Source organism: Akebia trifoliata, chromosome 16 (assembly GCF_017979445.1).
Source record: "Akebia trifoliata isolate Shusen 1 chromosome 16, ASM1797944v1, whole genome shotgun sequence".
Lineage (NCBI taxonomy): Eukaryota > Viridiplantae > Streptophyta > Magnoliopsida > Ranunculales > Lardizabalaceae > Akebia > Akebia trifoliata.
In genome coordinates this window covers 28,825,772-28,846,905 of record NC_141390.1, presented here as the reverse complement: position 1 = coordinate 28,846,905, position 21,134 = coordinate 28,825,772, and the positions used below count along the sequence as shown (strand labels likewise).

The 21,134-nt window shown below is 34.7% G+C and overlaps 3 long non-coding RNA genes and 1 pseudogene across 7 annotated transcripts; 2 read left to right on the top strand and 2 right to left on the bottom strand.

Annotated features, from left to right (window-relative positions):
* Positions 1–2,866: 2,866 nt before the first annotated feature.
* On the bottom strand, positions 2,867–7,193 carry LOC147383314 (phytochrome B-like; annotated as a pseudogene). Its single transcript, XR_015173691.1, has 3 exons — positions 4,598–7,193; positions 4,080–4,160; positions 2,867–3,927 (listed from the first exon to the last, which is right to left on the bottom strand). The product of XR_015173691.1 is annotated as a phytochrome B-like (transcript).
* A 1,220-nt stretch (positions 7,194–8,413) lies between these two features.
* Positions 8,414–10,389, bottom strand: LOC147383313 (uncharacterized). Of its 3 annotated transcripts, none has more exons than XR_015174018.1 (3): positions 10,168–10,389; positions 8,758–8,873; positions 8,414–8,602 (listed from the first exon to the last, which is right to left on the bottom strand). It is a non-coding gene; the product is annotated as an uncharacterized LOC147383313 (long non-coding RNA). The 3 variants fall into 3 exon arrangements; XR_015174019.1 differs by lacking the exon at positions 10,168–10,389 and adding an exon at positions 9,325–9,501; XR_015174020.1 differs by lacking the exon at positions 10,168–10,389 and adding an exon at positions 9,031–9,053.
* A 19-nt stretch (positions 10,390–10,408) lies between these two features.
* LOC147383312 (uncharacterized) lies at positions 10,409–11,378 on the top strand. Its single transcript, XR_015174021.1, has 2 exons — positions 10,409–10,939; positions 11,093–11,378. It is a non-coding gene; the product is annotated as an uncharacterized LOC147383312 (long non-coding RNA).
* A 3,887-nt stretch (positions 11,379–15,265) lies between these two features.
* Positions 15,266–17,850, top strand: LOC147383311 (uncharacterized). Of its 2 annotated transcripts, none has more exons than XR_015173447.1 (3): positions 15,266–16,089; positions 17,118–17,259; positions 17,549–17,850. It is a non-coding gene; the product is annotated as an uncharacterized LOC147383311 (long non-coding RNA). The 2 variants fall into 2 exon arrangements; XR_015173448.1 differs by having other exon boundaries at positions 15,332–15,549.
* Positions 17,851–21,134: the final 3,284 nt, after the last annotated feature.

Genomic DNA, 21,134 nt, shown 5'->3' with positions numbered 1-21,134 from the left:
CCTTCCCCTATGAAAACACAAGTGGTATAGCCCACTGGCGTGTTAGTCGAGTATTTACAAGACTTTCTAATTAGAGTATCACTACTCTCATTGTACTTACATCATGGTCCGTACAAACCGCGTGAAAATTTTTACAAACCGGATCGAACTGATTGTTCAATCAGATCGGACCAGATCTTTTAAATAAAATTGAAAGGTTATAACTAGTTACACACCACTAGGGATGGAAACGGGCGTGCCCCTCGATTATTACTCTTCACCCTAACCTGGACTTCGGTCTTAATTTTTTAACCCATCCTTGCCTTCTATCACAATTTTTTAAAATTTTCTTAATCAAATTGAAAAATCTCTAATTTTTAATTAAAGCAAATCTTAGAAAATTTTTAGAAGATGCACATATCCTACTTAAAATCCAAGAAGAAGAAATAGAGAAAGTAATGAAAAATCCTAAATTTCTTATGAGTATATATAGTTGGGGTCCGGCGGGTTGGTGGGGTGAGGTAAGTCAAAATCGTCTCTGTCCTGAAATCGATTTGATTTTTTATTTTTAATGCCAAAACCACCCCAAGGATAGGGTAGGGCGACACAAAATTGCCATCTCTACACGCTAGACCAAACTTAACAAATAACCTTTTTTTTTTTTGTATAACATTTATTTTAGAATAATATTGTTGAAGTGACGTCAAGGTTGTACCTCATATCTCACATCCTAATGTGAAAGTGTGCAAGAACCATAAATGTTTTTCATCGAGATACGAGTCAAAAAGTATATATGGTTCCTACACACTTTCATGTTAGGATGTGTGATATCAGTAATGTTAAATCGTAAGCATGCTTGCTATACAATCAAGTATTTTTTTTTTATTTTTCTTACGAAAATTGTTGAACCAAAATATTTTATAAAATAAAGAGAATTTTGGGGCAAACTCCGATTCTATTTGATATTTAACACCCGGAAGTACTGGAGCCAAAACTCCACACTAAATCTAGATCACCTCAATTTACTCCTTATCCATCATCGAGAGAATATTTAGACAAACCAAAAATTTGAATCCAATCCAAAATTTTGATTTTTCATATTTTCTCGGATCGAATGAGACCATTGCAATTTGCTAGCTCTAGTTTACGAAAAGTTTTACCAAATCTGCGCTAAAAAACAAAAAAATCAAAAAAAAAAATTTCTACAAGCAAACAAAACGTTTTTTGCCCTCAAAAAATAAATTAATAGGTCAACCATTTTTTCTACGGTCGTGACTGCACTGAAACTAAAACTAAAAGCCCACATTAATAATATCTAGTCCATCATTGAGAGAATATTTAGACAAATCATATTAATCAAAGCCCACATTAATAATATCTACTAGTCCACGAGCCATAATAATAAAAATTAGAACAAAGAAGAGAATTTGTTCCCTATATATACCCACCTTCTCTCTTTCTCTTTCTCTCTTTCCCTATATGTAATGAAATCAAGAAGATTGAAGTGTTAATGATCTTTTAAAAACGACTCTATGTGGCCGTAGAAAAGCCAATACAACAAGTACAGAGAAGACGCACGACCGAGGATTCTGCTCCCATAAACAAACTATCTATAACCATAACCAGAAGTATAAACGCAAAACAAACAAAACCATTGAACAAGTCCTAAGCCGTTCTGCGTCTCTTGAGTCTACGGTATAATTCCTTAGGGGAGCTGCAGCGAAGTGCACGGGACTGCATCGACATGGATCCACCACCACCATCACCTCCACCATCTCCACCACCATCAATACCTCCACCATCTCCACCACCACCATCAATACCTCCACCATCTCCACCACCACCACCACCAAGTCCATCATTACCTCCACCATCTCCACCACCACCACCACCAAGTCCATCATTACCTCCACCATCACCTCCACTAAGACGTCTACCACCACGACGTCCACCATCGCCACCAAAACATGTACAATTGTAAAAGAGAAACGAGAGAAACGAGAGCAAAGACAGGGTACCGATGAAACAAGCCACCCACTTGAAAGGTGGTGGAAGAACCAAACATATGGAAATGAAGATTGCAAGTGCTTTAAATACAGCTCCCATTATTTTAAGGACTTTAGAGGTTTTGGGACAATTCGAAGGGACTGAAATCCCAATAAATGAAGTTGAGAAGGCTAGTAAAAGGAACAATGTGACTAAGTGGAAAGAAGGAGGAATGTATGGTCTATTCTGGTAATAGAAATCCACAAGAGCAATTGCAATTTGAGAATGGTGATTCAGTGTCATCTTTCCCCCGGCCTTCTTTTTGGCTCTTTAGGTTTTGAAGAATTGAAGAATGAAGAACTGCAATTGGAGAGGATGTTATATATATGAGTGTCAGTACGTGTTGTATTGGCTTTTCTACGGATTTGAAATTAATTGTACAAAATAAACAAGAGAAGAAATCAACCACAACTCATGAATTTACGTTGAAAAATCCAAAATCAGGGAAAATGCACAGGGCCATAGCGATTTTCCTCATGCCCAAAGGTCAAAAAATGATGTAGACATATAGTTGTGTACCTCGTTTGATGCTAGTATTTTCCTATTCAAATAGAGTAGGGATAATCTGATAATTTTTTTTATTGGGATACGCAATTGTATAGATTTATGGAGATGTATCATTGTGTATCTCGATGAATAAAATCTATGGTTCTAACACATGCCATGCCATGCCAGTGGTGTATTTTGATTATGACATGTGGGGGTAGTCTGATACCCACCAAGGGAATATCTTGCCACATCAACCATTATTTGATTGAGTGACTTACACCTCGTTTGACGCTAGTATTTTCCTATTCAAATAGAGTCGTGATAATCAGACTACCCCCACATGTCAGGATTTTGAGCATCTTTTGGTACTGGTAGACGTAAACCTTAACTAGTTTTTACATTTCTTTGCACCTCAGCATGTTTTTAATGAGTCTAACTTTGGGGTATGTCTTGAGGTGTAAGCCTCACACACAATCAAAAACAATGATTTGCATACAAACCCTGTTCTCTCTATTGGATAAAAATAAAATAGACAACTCATTATAAGAAAAAACCAATTCTTTACCACGTATCATGGTCATTAAAAAAAAATGCTTTAATGGGCTTCAAATTCTAAAGAGAAAACCCTTTAATATCTTATTTTCACACTCTCTTGTATGCAACGAGTGCCATTACTAGAGAAAGAAGATACTACACCACTATATATAGAAACGATAAAGATCATGCAAAGCACAGAACACAAAAACGACATTTCCATCAAGATAGTATGATCGAATTATGTATCGTCAACAATTATCATGATCTTTTGATCATTCTTGTAAGAAACACATACCTCGCAAAGCTCTTGATAGATGACTTTCAACAACTACACAGGATTCCTCATGCACAATCTCATTAACCAGTGACTTCCCCATGGCTTCACTAGCCGCTAAACCTGTCAATTCAGCAGTTTTAGTATTCCATCCATTAATAAGCCCAGCCGAATCAACTGCAAAAATGGGAGCTGTTGCTGTCTCAATCAGTCTGACCATCTCACATGCCACCGAACTAAGTTCATCCATCCCCTGCATCTCCAAGTCATCCAGTTGGGCAGGAGTTGTGTGCTCCTCCCCATTTGACTTCCTTTGCAGTGTGAGACCTAAACCAAAACAAGAAATCTTTTGGCCCAATCGATGCTGTAGCCATACAACACACTGCTTTCCCAAGCAAAGCCGCACCCGGGTAACCCGCATCAACTAAACTATCTGTACTCAACCCCGTAGAGTTCCCATGATGGGCAAGCAACCACTCTACAATATCCTTTATATGTGCTTCGGTCGGTGTAACCCCCAATGACCAACACCTCCCACCATAGTACAACACAGCTCCATCGCACTTGACAAGGTCCATGATATTAGGGAACTGTATCACTGACTGCCCTATGGTATACATGGAATAAACCATCTAATGATCCACAAAGCTTTTTATATGAAATATCTACTGCTTCTCATATTTGGAGGAACTTCCCATGTAGACTAACTAATTGTAATAAGCAATATATCCATAGCTAGAGATCTAGGCATTACCATATCTAGTATGCTTAAAATCCTTGAGGTCCTCTCTTGAAGATCTTGATAATCTTGTGGATATTGGACTTTGAAGCTAATCTGTACAGGAAAATTTTCAACTCAGGGCAAGCCATAGATAATAACAGAATAAAATCCAATCAAAATAGTTATAAACTTCGTGTAGGTGTATCCCTGATCAGAATGAGTTCAACAAAGGTGGTCTCTCCTTGTCGATAACAAACTGTTATACATCAAGAAAAAGAGTTAGTATGTTGAAGATTTAGTCCCACATTACCTACACGTTTTGAGAAAAAAATAGGAAGAAAAGCAATACCTGTTAGCACTTAAATACTCCTTGGATCATCCTATTCCCTCCTTCTTTATCCGGGCTTGGGACCGGCAGTGTAAAACATTAATTTTACAATGGCGGAGTTAAAAAGGGGTTAGTTGACACAAAAAAATAATCAATTATTAGTTAAACAATACAAGTAAAAAACTATGGACATTATGCTAGGTAGGACTTATTTTTGACGGACCAAAAATGTCCCGCCCATCCCCATCATCTTAGGAGAGAAATGATTCCACATCGTCTCCAAAAGGTTCCATGTCTTCCTACAATATCAAATGACAAGTGATAAAAAGTCCATACGTTATTAGGTAAGTTAGATCATTAAAACACAGCCACAACAAAGACTACACATTAATATGTCAATGCAATTCATACCATATATGGATGTAATGAAATCAAGAAGATTGAAGTGTTAATGATCTTTTAAAAACGACTCTATGTGGCCGTAGAAAAGCCAATACAACAAGTACAGAGAAGACATACGACAGATTATTTAATTAATGAAGAAATAGGAGGTTGAGGGTACTGCCTGATATACACTAAACAAAAAGAATTAGACTCTAAACTTACATATGAGACCCCACCTAAAAAAAAGCCTCAACTTTTAGGAATAAAATACAAAATCATGCTATTTGAGCAACAATCAAGATATCCCATTTCTTAAAAATCTTTAACAAGCATCAAATCATGACTAATTATATCCAAGCAAATCTTTGATTATACATTTAATTCTAAAGACAGCTTTTGATCCTAGGTTTATAGCACTACCACACAAGCACATATAGACTTTACCACCTCATCAAGGTGGAACCTACCTCTCATGACTATTAGCCATTGTATGAAAGAATTTCTGTTGTTATCGCATTCTTTCAACCATTTCGCTTTTGTTTTCTGCCTCCAATCAACCCTTTCTCATAGCTGACACTTTTGGAATCCCACTCTTAGATTGAACCTATTAGCTTCTGGCCATAGGTTGCCTCTTTCCTCCTTCCTTTCAAATTTATCAATCTCATCTAATAAGCATTCCTTTCTGTTCTCAATCCTCCCAAAGATTTCTTATTCCATATTTTGATCTTCTCCTTGAGGGTCGTAAGTTGCACCTAAAACAAAAGCTCAATTCCCCATGAAGAAAAAAGAGCTCCAATACTCAAAGACTTCATCATGAAAATTCATATCAATGGGTCACATGTTCTAAAAACAAAATGGAATAGGGTGACTGATATAACAGGTACCAATGCAGTCTTGTAGAGGCTCAGCAAAATGGCAAAAAAAGCACTTTGACGACACTCTCTTATGAAATTCCTTAAGAGAGAAATGGAACTTAAAAGCTTATATTGAAGAAAAATTCATGTGCAGATTACTACTTAATGGACAACTATTAGATAGAGTAGCAATACTCATATCAGTACAAGATGGTTGAAAAGATCTCATGCGCCTTTTCCATACACGAGGCACACATCCAAGGTTGCCATTCAAGAACATATTGATCTTTGTATACAACTAACCATACGTACTGTAAAGAAGCATAATCTGTGATTACTGCTTCTCAGAACAGTCGACTAATTTGCTTTGATATATGGCATTGACAGTGTATAAAATTATTAGATCAGCTGTTCAAAGCCAATAAAAGAACACCAAACAAAATATAACTTTTAAGGATCAGAGCCAAATACAGTCATTTGAAATCAGCAAATGCGTTAATTTCCATGCATGTAAAGATATTGATAATCAAAAAAGAAAAGAAAAACTGAATTTGAAAACCTCATTTTACCATTGCCGCTACTACACCTCAATAACCGCAACCACGTCAATGACTTAGGTAGTGTTTGGGAATATGTTCACCCTCTCTTTTGATCATAAAACCTGCTGTACGTTTTCTTTTGATCCTTAAAACCAGTCCCTTGGCATATAATTAAAGTATACATATCTCAACCAATCAAGATTGCTGGTGTATCGAAGAAGCTAGAACATAATGAGGTCCCCCGAACTCACACGGGAGACCTCAGTGTGTTAGGATTAGTCAACCATCCACCCTAACAAGCTATAGAACTCTTTAAAATGAAACTAAAATTCTGTGATTTTTAACATGGAACAAGTGCAGAGAGCAAAGAAGTATTAGTGGTCATATTGGTGGAAAACATAATAATTGAAACAAAATAGAAAACTTACAGTAGAATTCCAAATCTTAGCAAACCAAAACAATAAAAAGAGCCACAAAAACCCAATATTCCAGCTAAATTAGAGCAGTACCAAACATCTTAATCGACTGAACCACAGGAAAAATTAAAATAAAAGCTAGTATAGTTCAAAACTATGCAACTTGGTAATTCAACCAATTTCAGAACAACACTAAAATATCAAATCAATAAAAAATAAAAAAATCACCCGAAATCCAATAAACTTCAATATGATTCCTACTAAACAATCCAACTGAACATAGTAGGGCAGAACCACAAATCTTAGCAAACCAAACTAGAAAAAAAAAAAAAAGAATCAAAAGAAACCTAGCACATCTTATGAAGAGAGTAGAAAACTCTGTACCAAAGACAACAAAAGAAACAAATAAACCCATAGACTTTGGAAGTGAGATTCATTGATTTGGACATAGTGATATGGAGGAATAGAATTCATTGTTGATGATGAGTTTTGATTTGAAATTCAGAAGTGAGATTCCTTTTTCGTTTAGTGATCTAATGAAGATGAAAAATCAATAATAACAAATTATAAGAATAAAAAACTAAAATTGATGATTTTGGAAAGTTAAATTACTGAAATTTGGAATTTTTTTCTTCTAAGGTTTTTGCTTGAATCTGAAGTGAGATTTGTTTAGGAAATCATACCTTCATAGAAAAACTGGGGAAGAAGCGAAATGCAGAAGAAAACTAGGGTTTCTTTGATTGAATCAATCCATCGTCATTCAATCCACCATTTTCGACTTTTGATCTCTATGAACCCTAAATTTGGGTAGCTGTGGAGAGAAAAAGTGTGCGCGAACCCTAAATCTAGGAAGTTGTAGAGAGAGAGTGAGTGTGTGTGTGTGTGTGTGTGTGTGTGTGTGTGTGTGTGTGATACAAGCACAAATATACAGAGAGAGAGAGAGACCTCCAACTCTTCCAATCTATATTTAGATCTACAAATTCAACGCCAGAAAACCAGATTCCCTCTGTTCCACTTTTTCTCAGATTATCATCTTTCGGGTTGTTGTAGAAAACAACTTTGAATCTCAAGGAACAGTTGTTCCTCTCAAAATGGTTGGATTTCTTCAATATTTGTTCTTCAATATGGATTTAGGAGAGTTTCTCAGCATCGAACCTCAAAAAGGAGATAGAGCAGACACAAAGAGTCGACAAGAGAGAGAGAATGAGATCGAGAGATCGATCGAAGGAGCGACAAGAGAGAGACTTGCACGATAATGGCTCAATCTAGAGTTCGATCGAGAGAGCGACCGAGAGAAAGAGATGAGATCGAGAAAGCGACTGACAGAAAGAGAGAGAAAGGTTCGTTCCAACAGAATGGGACGGAGTTTAGGTCGTTTAAAATGTGAATAAAACGGTTTTATTAAGTAAAACGGTTTAATACCATTTTTAAATAAAAACGGCTTAATGCCGTATGTTCCTCTTTTGCAATTTTTTTTTTTTTTTTTTTTTTTTTTTTTTTTTTTGTTGGGTCGAAAGTGGTTGGACTTCATTGGTAGTAGGACGGACCTTGAAAAATGTGATGCTAACCCTCTTGTTTCAACTTTGACCTCGGGTATCTCTAACTCTATAAAAGGACGGACTGAGAAAGATTCCGAAAATAGTATATAGCTCCTCTCACATAGATGAAAAAGGAGGAAACTCCCAGGATTTGGGGGGTTTGAAGAGCATCTCTCAATATCAATTGAGAAAGACATTATGTTACAGGGTTACTTGAAAGGTAAGCGTGAAACTATACATAATTTCATATTGACATGAAGAGAAGAGAAATATGATTTTTTCATATTGGCATGAAAGAAAGATCAAACAGACATTTAGTAATAAAGAGCCCCGAGTGCATACCCTTCCTTGGGAGAAAGCATGAGTGGCCCTTTAAAGTTTCCATGGTGATCACTCATGAGAATCCGTCCAAAAGCCATTTCAGATTCAGAAAGAAGAAGAGTAGAGATGGGTTGGTCCAGATGTGGTGGTTTTAGGTAAGGTTGTGAGTACTCTCCCTGCAGAAAAAAGTAAATAAAATGCTTATTATTACCATTGAAACAAAATCAAGATTTGAAACGAGGACCAAAAACAAAAAACATTTCTTCCATATACTGCACGCCTCCCTCAACAAGTAATTAAAAGAATATAGACCAAACAGGAAAAAAGATACCTCGTCAAAGAAGTTAACGATGCAGCTGTTGAGTTTTCGGCTTTCTGGTAATAGATGCCACTGAATCAGATGACCAATGACAGCTTGGAGAATAGATGGAATTGGTTCGATATTACCTGTAAACAGAAAAGCCTAGAATTAGCCGCTAAAGCCACTTGGACTAATTGTTAGAGCCCCATATTCCATATTCACTTCTAGACATGAAAAAGAAATTTTCTGCTCTATCTGCCCTGTATCCCTGGAATTGATAGTTTATAGCCACAGCCAAAGTACCACTTTGGACTTCAGTGTTGCTTTCTGTTAAGCCATTACAATGACTGAGAAGGACTTGGTGATTGACAGTGTCAAACCCTGCTGGTCAGATCCCAAACTCTATTTCATATAAGCAAAGATCAATTTATTCAGGGGCTCTGCAATTGCAGCTAAAGGGGCGAACCAACCAACCAAACAAGATAAAGGGTATCTTTGCTGAAGAGACTAAGCTTATTACTGATTCTTGGATGATTATTACATGAATCTTAATAAGGTATCTATAGATATTACATCAACCAAGATATGAAAATTAACCTTATATACTAATTATCAATTCTTCCTAATGAAGAATATCGTCGTCATTGATATATACTAAATATATCATTCTCCATCACAACCAACCATTTGTGATGAGATACACTGGCAATGATACAGTGTATCATAGTGTATTTAGTCGATGAAGCGTGAAGCTAGGCGCTCGGATGGCCAATGCCTTGAGGCGTGTGCCTTGAAGCATAAGCCTCACATACATATATATTGATTGTTCCAACCGAGTCAATAATTTTTAGTTAGTAAGAAATCTTATTATTTGTATTTAAACCAAAATTTAAATATTTTCATAAATTGCATGCATTTGTTTCTTAAATTACAGTCTACCCATATTATTCCTGTTTTATTCTAATATTGTTCATATATAATTCCAAGAGGATTAACACACAAAAATTAATTTAGCAAATTTTTGGTAAAATTTTGAATGATTAATTCAAATTATATATTTTCTGGCATCCTATTTTCATTATGAATGAAATTGCTTCTACTCTGTACTCTGAAACTAGGGACTACATCCTCCTCAGGATGACAGCAAGTTTGCCAATAATAAACAAAAAGCGAGAAATCTAAAAGATCGGAGATGTTCATGCTTATCTAACCATTCCTACTTCTCATCGCTTAACATGAATGATCTCACATATCTCGATGAAATTTTTTATGCTATTGGTTTCCTCAAATTCCTAATATAACCGTAAAGCCAAATCAAACATTTAAGGTCTTCGAAGAACTAAACCCTTTAGTAAAACCTTGGGAAAATATTAGGATTTTTACTTATTATTTTATTCTAAAATAAAATAAAACTTTAAGAACTCAGAAAATTTTACTCACAAGTGTAGTGCTGAATTTTTTTCACTTAATCAAGGAGGATTCTTGATATTTTCACCTCTCTCAACCAAGTTACTTCTGCAAGACATGTAGAAGGTATTGGACCAAAGGTGGGACCCTCAGGAACATACCTGTTGGTGGTGGTTGCAGAAAGAACAAAAGGGTTTATGTTAAGAAATCAAAGGATGATCATCAACCACTTAATCATCACCATCTCAATTCATTGTCTCTAGACGCGGATGCGGATGCGACCGATCTATATCTTTCGTTTCCTGACGTACAACTGTCACATTTCACCAATTTACTAGGGAATCATGGAGATCTTGGACATGATAATTTCTTGGAGAATATTTGGCACAATGTTTGGCTCTCTTTAGGGCCTCCAAATGCCACCCATATATATTCAATGTTAGCCGAGGATCATACCAAGTTTTAAAGACCATTAGATATTGCATGATTCGACAGATGAGATCAAGAGAAGACAATTGGAAATCATTTTGTGTTTGTAAAGTTTTGTAATTAAAAGTAACCCCTCTGTCACAATTTGTTTTAACAATCCCTCCCTCCCTTAACTCATTCATATCTCTCTCTCTTATACCCAAAATCAGATCATCTTTGCCATCTATCTCTCGTCTTCTAACTGACGCGAAGATGCTTGCACAGAACATAAAAGCTCGAAGAGATCCCCTCTCTCTAATGAAGACAGGCTTCGTCTTTTCTGAACTATTGACCGGTGGCAGAAGCTTCAAATCTATCTTGTATTCTCTCTCTACAGGTATCTCTCTCGCACTCTATATTTAAATCATAACTCTCTCCCTTTTGCACTATCTCTTTAAACCCTTATCCAAATCCGATGTCATTTGTGTTCAAAACCCTAATCCCAACCCTAACTCTCTCTCTCTCTCTCATACATGTGGATTGATTGCAGGATTTCTTTATTGAGAAAGAAAGACTCAAGGAAATTGATCGGCCCCTTCCAAGAAATATGGGAGAAAGAAATCTATCATTGAGTTTCAACGAATAATCAACGTAAATTCTTCCCAATCACAACAGAAGGAGAGATTCTCTAGTTGTGGATGTTTCGGTTCAAAAGTCTGTGAATTATGGAGGAAAAGTAGGAAAGGGCCCAAAGGTAGGCCCATGAGGTATAAACTTTTGTACCTAAATTCTACCTTAAGATGGTTATTATTTTATAAAATATTTTTACCTTACTATACTTTATTTTATTTTATTTCTAAACAAATATTTCTTTAGATAGAGAGAGAAAGTGATTGAGTTGCATGGAGAGAAGGACCACATATCGATATAGACTGTACATTCACGTGACACTTAAAATCATGATTGGGTGTTATGTGGATGTAGGGTACAAAATTTTAACAACTTAACAAAAATGATATTTTTCACTATTGGGTCATGCATTTCAAATTGAACAATGTTGAAATGACCTTATTATTGTACCTCATATCTCACATCCTGACATGTAAAAGTCTAGGAATCATTTATGCTTTTCCTCGGGATACAAGTCAAAAAGCATCCATTGTTCTTACACAATTTCACTTTAAGATGTAAGATAGAGTCACTCCCACACAATTCTTTCAAATTTGAGCTTTCAATTATTATTCATTTTTTAAAGAGTTGTGCTAGAGGGACTTCAGTTTGGAATCTTATATTGCACTTCTTGACCTGAAACTAGATAGGAATCCTAGATCTTTTTCACTCGTAACTCAATGAAAATAGTGCTGAATTTTTTTTTCACTTATTTTCAGCAATAAACACTGAAAATATGGAGTAAACACTGCCTTAGTGAGAAAAATATTTTTTCTTTCTCAAACTAAAAGCTTAACCATTAATTATTTAAAAAATATCTTAAAACACTATCTATATTTTATTGAATTTGAAGAAAAACAAAATGTATTATGAAAAAATTCTAGGAAATTCTAACAAAAAAAATGGGTAATTTAAAAAATTCTTAAATAATTGTTGATATAAAAAAAATTACACATTAATGATAAAATAACTAAATGTGTCAAAATGGGTTAAACAGGCTGATGTCCCTAACCCAGACTCGACTCATTTAATAATCTTGTTAGGCAGGTTGACACTATTATGACTCAAACCCAATTAGGCTCGACGCAAACCCACTAATTTCATGTCGTTTTCGAGTTGTGTTTGTGGGTCATGTTTTGATTGCCACCCCTACCTAATATTTACTCAATTATGAATGTTAAAGGCCACATATTGGACGATTATTGGGACCCACTATTTAATGTAAATTAACTCATAAATAAGCAGGGGTAGAGCCAGGATTTTCTTGTAATGGGGGCAAATTATGGTTAGTTGTATAGTTGAAGAACTTGAAAATGAATGGTTTTAGGGAGAAATTTAGAGGTTTTTGGTTAGAAGTTGAAGAAAATGATATTTAGGTCATTTCCAATGGGGAGAGAGGCGAGGGAGTGGGGACAAATGAGGCACGTAATTAGTTGAAAATATAGGGGTGTCTCAAAGTTTGATGGGGGCAATTGCCCCCACCAGCTCCTTAATAACTCCGCCCCTGTAAATAAGAGTACTTTTCCTATCCATTTTACCCACCATATATTTCATGTTATATTGGACCATAATGGACTTATCATAATCAATATATTGATGGCCCCCTTAATATGTTTTGGTCAATATTTGAGGGGTCTTGTTAACGTGTGCCCTGAGGGCGCACCTTAAAGGGTAATAAATACGCTTTGGAAATTGGATTTTGTATCTAAAATGCTTTTAAATTTTTTTTATATACCAAAATACCCTCACATGCTTATTCCCAAGGTGTATTTATTGCACTTTAAGGTGTGCCCTTAACAAAATTCATATTTGAGATAAAAGTCATGCTAGAGTAGCATTGTGGGGGACATTTATAATGTAGATGTGTGTCATAACCATAGATGTTTTTCGTCGATGTATGTCAGAAATGTCCCCCACAATGTTACTCTAGCATTATCCTTGAGATAACTCCATGTTTTCAATATGATGACATGCCCCATTGATCTCGGTCTTTTCTGATAAATGATAAATTTACCAAAATACCACCATCTTCAATATGTAATCAAAATTCCTTGAAATAGTTATCTTCAACCTCTTGAGTAAAAGTTTTTACCCTTTTGTTTAATCTTAAAATTGTATCTACTTTAGCCTTCAAAAAAGGCAAGAAATATTAGGTATAATGTTTGGTGGAGATGCTGATTGAAGAGTCCCTTCCACCATCCTCCCCTCACCTATGTTTAAAAAGTATCTGAATTATGATACTAGCATAATAATAAAAAAAGTTGTTTTTTTTGTATATTGTAAGGAAGGAAACTTAAGAACACCTTGTGAGAACAAGACCCTTAAATAAATGGTGGTAAAGTGGCTTACTTATCTCCTAATTATATAATTTTTAAAAATAATATTTTTACTTAAAATATAATGTCATAACAGGATGATAGGTAGTTTTTGGCCCAAACTTTTCATGGTTTATAGGCCCCATTTCCTCTTTTTTTTTTCATGGTTCCATCCGGTTGAACTGCATAAATCATTCAAAATTAATCGTGATAAACTGACGCTCTCAGACCTAATAGTTCACGTAATCATAAATCTTTGTCCTTGTGTATCACGAAGTAAAGGATCTATGATTCTGAAAATGAAGCGTACAAAGAGTATCAAATTATCACGACTCATCCAAAATAACTCTTCAATTTACATAAGTTTACTTATCCACTATCGTCAATTTTAACTCACCCGAGATTACAACGGCAAACAACAAGCAAATGAACACAAAACACAAATTTGTTGCTTCTATGATAATCAATGAAATCATTGCTTGAATTGTTTCAAAGTGGTAAAAATCATTTTGGTCAATATAGAAATTGATGCAATTAACGAAATGATTCATACTCTCCATCTTTTTCAAATCTCTTCATATCTTAAGAACCATCATATTATGCTAAAATCGGAGAAACGAAGGACTCAAAAACGCAATTTGAAGCAAGAAAAATAAACTTCTTCAACGATATTTGATTTTACATACTTAAGCAAGGGGGGTAACAAAAAGTTCAAATATCTAAACCAACAATCGATGGCCATGGTATAAAAGTGTGCAAATTTGTGTGCCCTTTTACTATAGCATCATCCACGAAAAAAGTGTATCTCAATTATCTTTATTTGCCTTTATAGATGGAGAGGAGATAACTACACACGGTATCCCTCAACTAATTTACTAGTTTTATAGAAAAAAAGTGAGGAGCGTTCAGGTCAATTGACTTTACAATGAGGACTTGGGATGAATTATGTGTTAAGAAAACAGAGGTAATCGAACCAATCAAAACAATCGAGATAAAGAAAAATAAAATCCAATTACACATTAAATCACATGGATTTTGCGTGGTTTCATAAAGATTGAGGTACATCATTGAATCACTTGAATCACACCGATTCTACTATGAAAAGAAAATTCAGAATTACAAATTACACCTTTTCACCAAAAATACCAAGAAAACTTAATTAGGATTTTATATAATATTAGTAAAATTATAAAAATACCCTCGCAAAGGTTGAGTTTTTACCTTACTCCACATAAACATCCATTCATTTTTCATATATTATATAATTTTAACAATAAATAAATGGACTGTACCACAATGTTATTCTCAAAAGTTTGATTTGCTTGAAGAATTCAGTATTGACCTTAAGTTGTAGTTCGAGAAATTACAAGTTAAATTATTACATTCACAAATAATTGTCTATTTTATTAGGTGCGTGTCATTTTTTTTTCTTATTTAAAAAATAAGAAAATGCTTTATTTCCTGTGTTAGACATTGGATCCAACACTTAGTGGACTTGGCAGCATACAGAGAACCGTTGATTTTCTAACTTGTATCTCAAGGAAATAAATCTATGGTGATATGTGCATTGCCAGGTCAATTTAGTGTTGGACCCAGGTCCAACATAGGCAATGAAGCACAATTTTTAAAAATATTATCTATCTTAATGGATATCTAATAGGTACTCCATTTTGTATGGTCCATTATGATTCCAAGGATCTTATAGCTGAAACCAAAATCAATAAGTTTTGGAATCGAAATTTTATTTAAATTTTTAGAAAAGTTTACTAATTAGGGGCATTTAGCAAGAAAATTCTTAATTAGGGACTGTTAAGTAATTTCCCCAAACATTGCCTTGTACTCAATGACTCAAACTCAAAGCCTACTGTCTCAACTCACTTAAAAATTCCATTTGTTTGCAGTTCTTCTTCTTCTTTCAAAGAGGGTGGATATGAAGTTTTTGGATTGGTACGTGAAGATTGCAGTTGCGTCCGCCATGATTGGAGCTTCAATGGAACTCTTCATGATCAAAACCGGTTTCTGTGTGAGAACCATCCTTTTCTTTTCTCTCTATTTCATTCGATTTCTCATCTGAAATTATTACGTTACATAGAAACATGTAATTAATGCTAGAAATAGACCTAGATTAGACCTAAAAATATTGTGTCATTTTCCCCTATTTGATTTGTGGAAGATCGATTGGAAACCCTATTTCCAATCCCAATTTTATCCAAGTTTAAATCAAATAAATAAGAAATAAAAAGGGATGAAAGATGGAAGAGTCGATCTCTTCGGGGATCGGGACCTCCAGAAAAACCCTAAGCCAACAAAATCTACTTGCTAATAAGAATCCGATCCAAAATAGGAATTAGGGCTTCAAAAAGAACCAAATGCCTAAATAATAATAAAAAAAAAGACCTAAATTTTAAAGCTGTGTCTCAACAAAATACTCTCAAATGGTGCAAAAGTGTAGAGAATTTTAGTAACAAGTGCTCTCACAATGTTGTGATATTGGTCAGGACTCCGGAGTTCTCTCTCTTGTCGGTATAATGATGGATTGGGGATTGTGTTGGCCTTGATTTTGGTAAAATTTCAAGATTTTATTCGATTTTGAGCAATTTTGGCCAATTTCTACCATGCTGTGTTCAAAATATCTGATATTTTGCCGAAATGCCGGAATTTCAAGATTTTGTTTCAATTTCAGTTAGAATTGCAAAGACAAAATTGATCGGTAAGCTAGACTTGAACCCACGACCTCAAATTTGCTTTGCTATGTGTCAAACCAACTGAGCTATGGGTCTAAGCCCTAGAATTGCAAGTTATGACAAAAAGAAAATTATTTTTGAATTTTATTTCTAGAACAAGTGAATATACATCTGTTTAGAAAATAAAAGGTATGGCAAACTGTAAGTGAATATTCATTCATAATCTGTGGGCACAAAGAAAAAATGTCATTTGTGGTGAATGTGGGAAATGTTGTCGAGTTCAAGTAGATGATCTGCCTCATGAGACCGAATGATGAAATTGCAAAGGGAATCTCTTTGAACACGTATCTCATGATAGTTTTGCTTTTGAATTAATTAGATTAAATTTGATGAAAAAAAATTGCCTTCACATGGGTTTTGTGCAAGTTAGTTGTTGGATTCTCATATGTATTTCTTTGTTTCAATCTACTTTAAAAAGAGTTATCACTGTTTAATTTCTATAAGGAACGGAGTGAATAGGGGCCTAATAGATTTTTTTTTCTATTTAAGAGAGAGGAGCAATCATTGTCGATGATGATAAGATTATTCTAGTAGGGAATCTGACAAAACAACATATGTTAGTGGTTTAAATGTCTGTGTCAAGAGATGGGGTAAAAGGTGGGAAATAAAAGACACCAAACAAAAAGATGATGGAATCTAAAGGAGAAAAAAGTGGAGGGAAAATAATGATGTGGGGATAAAGCAGTCAAATGAATTAAACTTGTCACAAAGGGGGTTATGGGGAATCTTAAGGGGATCACATAATTAGCCGTGGTGGTGGAGCAATTGTGTTCAATAAGTCATTAGTGGATTCAACAGTCCCAATTCCAGCTAGGAATGCATGCATGATGTTAAGTTTGCTCTGCAGATGATAAAGTAACGGTTCTGGAGTCGGAGAAGTTAGCTTGGGAGAATTCCCCCGAAGCTCTCGCTATGAAAGAGGCTCTCAATCCTTGGAGAAAACATGATGCAGAGGCAACAAAGAAGTCATAGTTTTGTTTCTAACAAAGGTTTGTTTTTCATCTACGATTTTCATATCTGTAAGCATCGGAAATTTGAAAATGATAATGCCCTTGGAAGCTTTATTTCATTTCTGAATTGTTTAGTTGACTTTCATTTTACGGATTGGATTTTAATTTTTTGAGATAAGGCTGTGATGATGATAATGACATTAACACCATAGTCGTGAAACTAGCATCTATTTGATGATCTTCCAACATGGATTTAAATATTTGCATTGACATATAGTCCGTGCCGAAAACTAGCAGCTTAAACTTTTAATCCTTTTTTTCTTTTCAGGATAAGATATTTGCATCTCAGGTGGATTTGGAATCTAGAAGTACTGGTTGTTGGAGACTTACAAAACCGATTTTAGGGTTGTTTCAATGCTTTGAAGCATATTGTAAGCGGGCTTTGTAACATTAATTTTTTGGCGAACAATTGAGTCACAAATTTCAAATTTTGTATTTTTTTTTTTTTAAGACTGACAAGACCATTTCATATTATTTGAGCTTGCATTTTAAGTTAAGTTTGTTTTCTATGACTTGGGCATGTACATTGAAAGGCCAGTGACAGCTCCATTGAAAATGAGCACTTTGTTATATGTGGACTGAGCTTAAACTTAAAAGCTTCAGATAGGGCTGATTAGTGAAATAGATGGCATGTTTGCAAAATCAATTAAATGGGACTGGGCATTGTAAATGATGATTTCCAAAATCATATGGGTTCGTAACATGAGTAACAATTTGATTTGATAGCTTATAAGCTGTAAAGTATTCTTCAAAGTTTCATTCAGTTTCTTGAACATTTGATGAAATATTCTGATTTTGTTCGAGATCAGAATAATTCGATGGAGCTGGATGATTCAAATTATACATCAGTCTCGGCCTTTAGCAATACAAGGATGACTTGGGCTAGTCATCTTGGTCTCATCAATTTAAAATCATGGTAGATATAACTACCGGTTAAGTTCTGTTAGAGCTGCTATTGGCACCCCAACTTTTACTTATTACACCCCAATTTTTTAAATTATTTATCACACCGTAATTATAGATTAAAACACACAATTCAAATAGAGCATCTAACGACTCTATATGTTGTACCACATACTAAGACCAAAAGCCGCTCTTAATAGAAGTCTCTAGGAACTGGTTCCTTGAGTTTTTATCCGACCCATTTAGAAGGAGCATGTACTTTTATCCCATCAGTTTAGACTCTTGAGGATGGAGTGTTTATAGGCCTCAAACTTGGAGGTGGGGGTAAAAAGTGGAAAACTACCCACTCTCTCCTATGCTATTCCTTAAAGATAGTTCTTAGCTTCCATTCTCCACATTGTAACAAAGGGATTTGCCTTTGCAAAGGTTTGCATTATATTTGTGGGCTCCTCTATCTCCTTGGGCTCGATTTCTACTCTCGGGATTCCTCTATCTCCTTGGGCTCGATGTCTACTCTTGGAATTTTGTTTCTTTTTCCTCAAGAAAGTTCATTCTTTTGGATTGTATTTTCCCTCTTTTCCTTTGTTTTGTTGCTTTTTTCTTAAGTGGTATGATTAGGTAGTCTTTAGTGAAAATCTCTCTTCTTTCTCCTTAAGCTGCTTTTTGAAGACTTTTCTTCAACTTACAAAGCATTGTAACACATTCAAAAAAACTTCAGCAGTTGTTTACAATTAGGATTAGACTTGTATAAAATCATACATTTAACAAATAAAAGTCTAAACAAGAAAGAGAGAGTGCTTGTGTGTGTAAGTAAAAGTTGGCATGCCAATTATAACTCTCTCTCTCTCACCTTTTTTTTAAGACTAAAGCTAAAAGGACTCGTTAAAACACACAAGGTCGACGTGGCAAGTGCACAGAACCATAGATATTTTTCTTTGTGTATCCCGAAGAAAAAGATTTATGATTCTATTCCCTTTCTAGTTCAACCACATATAAACCAAGTACGTTTTTTCTAGTAAGATTACGACGACTCCTTTTTTAATTGTTTTTTCATGTGGGTCTCATTTAGAGAAGTTAAATGGATAGAATCATACATGGCCATTTGCTAATAACTATTTTCCTGGAAATTTCAGAAAGACTGACAGGTCAATCACATTGACGTGCAAATACAATAGTCAATGGAAAATTTATTACATGGTTCAGCACCACACTCCACACGTAGAGTTGCCACACCCGCGCTTAGAAAATTAAAAGCATACATGAAACTTACTTGGAAAAATACACTAATTGGCGTAAGCCTCGGTTTGGGATTTGTGACTCATGTTGCAATGCAACTTTGAGGTCATGAGTTCAAGTCTTTTAACTTTTCTATTTTTTTATTTTATAAATATTATATCTGATATAACTTGTAAATCCATATATGTTGAATTGACAATGCCAATCACACACACGGTCATCCTCTATAGATTTAAAAGGTAAAAGAGAAAAGACAATAAAATTATAGGAATATTATTAAAGAAAGGTAAAGATAATAAAATTAGAGAGTATTATTGAAAAAAGTCTTGTTGGGATGAATTGGGATTTGTTGCGATTCTCACATTTTTTGATGTGGGGGTGAGCATATAATCATAGATGTATGTCCTGAAGATACGAGTAAGAAGCATCTACAGTTATGTGTGCACTTCCACATCAGAAATGTGAGAATCACAATTAATCCAATGTCACCCTAATATTAATGTATTAGAAAAATAGAGACAAGGAAAAAAAAATAAACTTGAAATATTATTAGAAAGATGTAAAAGAGAAAATACAATAAAATTGAAGTGGCATTCTTGGAAAGAAAAGATTAAAAGAAAATACTAATGACTAGTGGTGTCAATGTGCCAGTTCCTAAAAAATTAATTTTTTTTTCGTTGATTTGAATGCTTGTTCTCTTAAAAAAAAAAAAAAAAAAAAGATTATATGATCGAACATAATAATCCAACTCGTAATAAGAAAAAAAGAATAATGATGAATGCACGAGACTAACGTGCTAAGGGCACAAAATCATAAATTATTTTCATCAGGATACACATGTTAAAGATGTGCCGCTTTGTGCCCTTGCCACCTACCAAGACAGTGTGCATTTATCACGACGCTAAGAAAAAAAAAATGGTCACGATAGACAGCCGTGATAGCCAGTTCCTAAAAAATTAAATTTTTTTGTTGATTTGAATGCTTGTTCTCTTAAAAAAAAAAAAAAAAAAGATTATGTGATCGAACATAATAATCCAACTCGTAATAAGAAAAAAAGAATAATGATGAATGCACGAGATTGACGTGGAAAGGACACAAAATTATAAATTATTTTCATCAGGATACACATGTTAAAGATGTGCGGCTCTGTGCCCTTGCCACCTACCAAAATAGCGTGCATGTATCACGACTTTAAGAAAAAAAAATAGTCACGATAGACAAACGTGGCAATACATATGTGTTTTCACACGTCATCTAAATCCGATTAAAGAGAACACGTCAGCCGAGTACTTACCAAGTGAAGACTTTATAATTAGAAAATTATTTGACTTGTCTATGACGTGGTGACCACACTGAGTCAAATTGGCATCGATGGAGAGCGAGACACACGAGATACCACACTTTATAAAACCATCCTGGCATTTGGTTACTATGCTAATATTGTCCCATTTAAAATTCTAACCTTGTTTCCATAAAATTTTACAATTTAGAAACAAAATTGGGATTGTCGCCCTAACATAGTTCGATATCTTTACATATATTACAACGAGACAATCCAAAATATATTTCCGTAACATATGATAATTGGGAAATGTTCAGCAACAAACATTTTGACAAACATTTTGGCAAAACATTTTTGAAAATATGGGTTACAGATTTTGGAATGGGCTGATTTTTGGTGAGGATGATCTCTACAGGGAATAGATCATCATCAC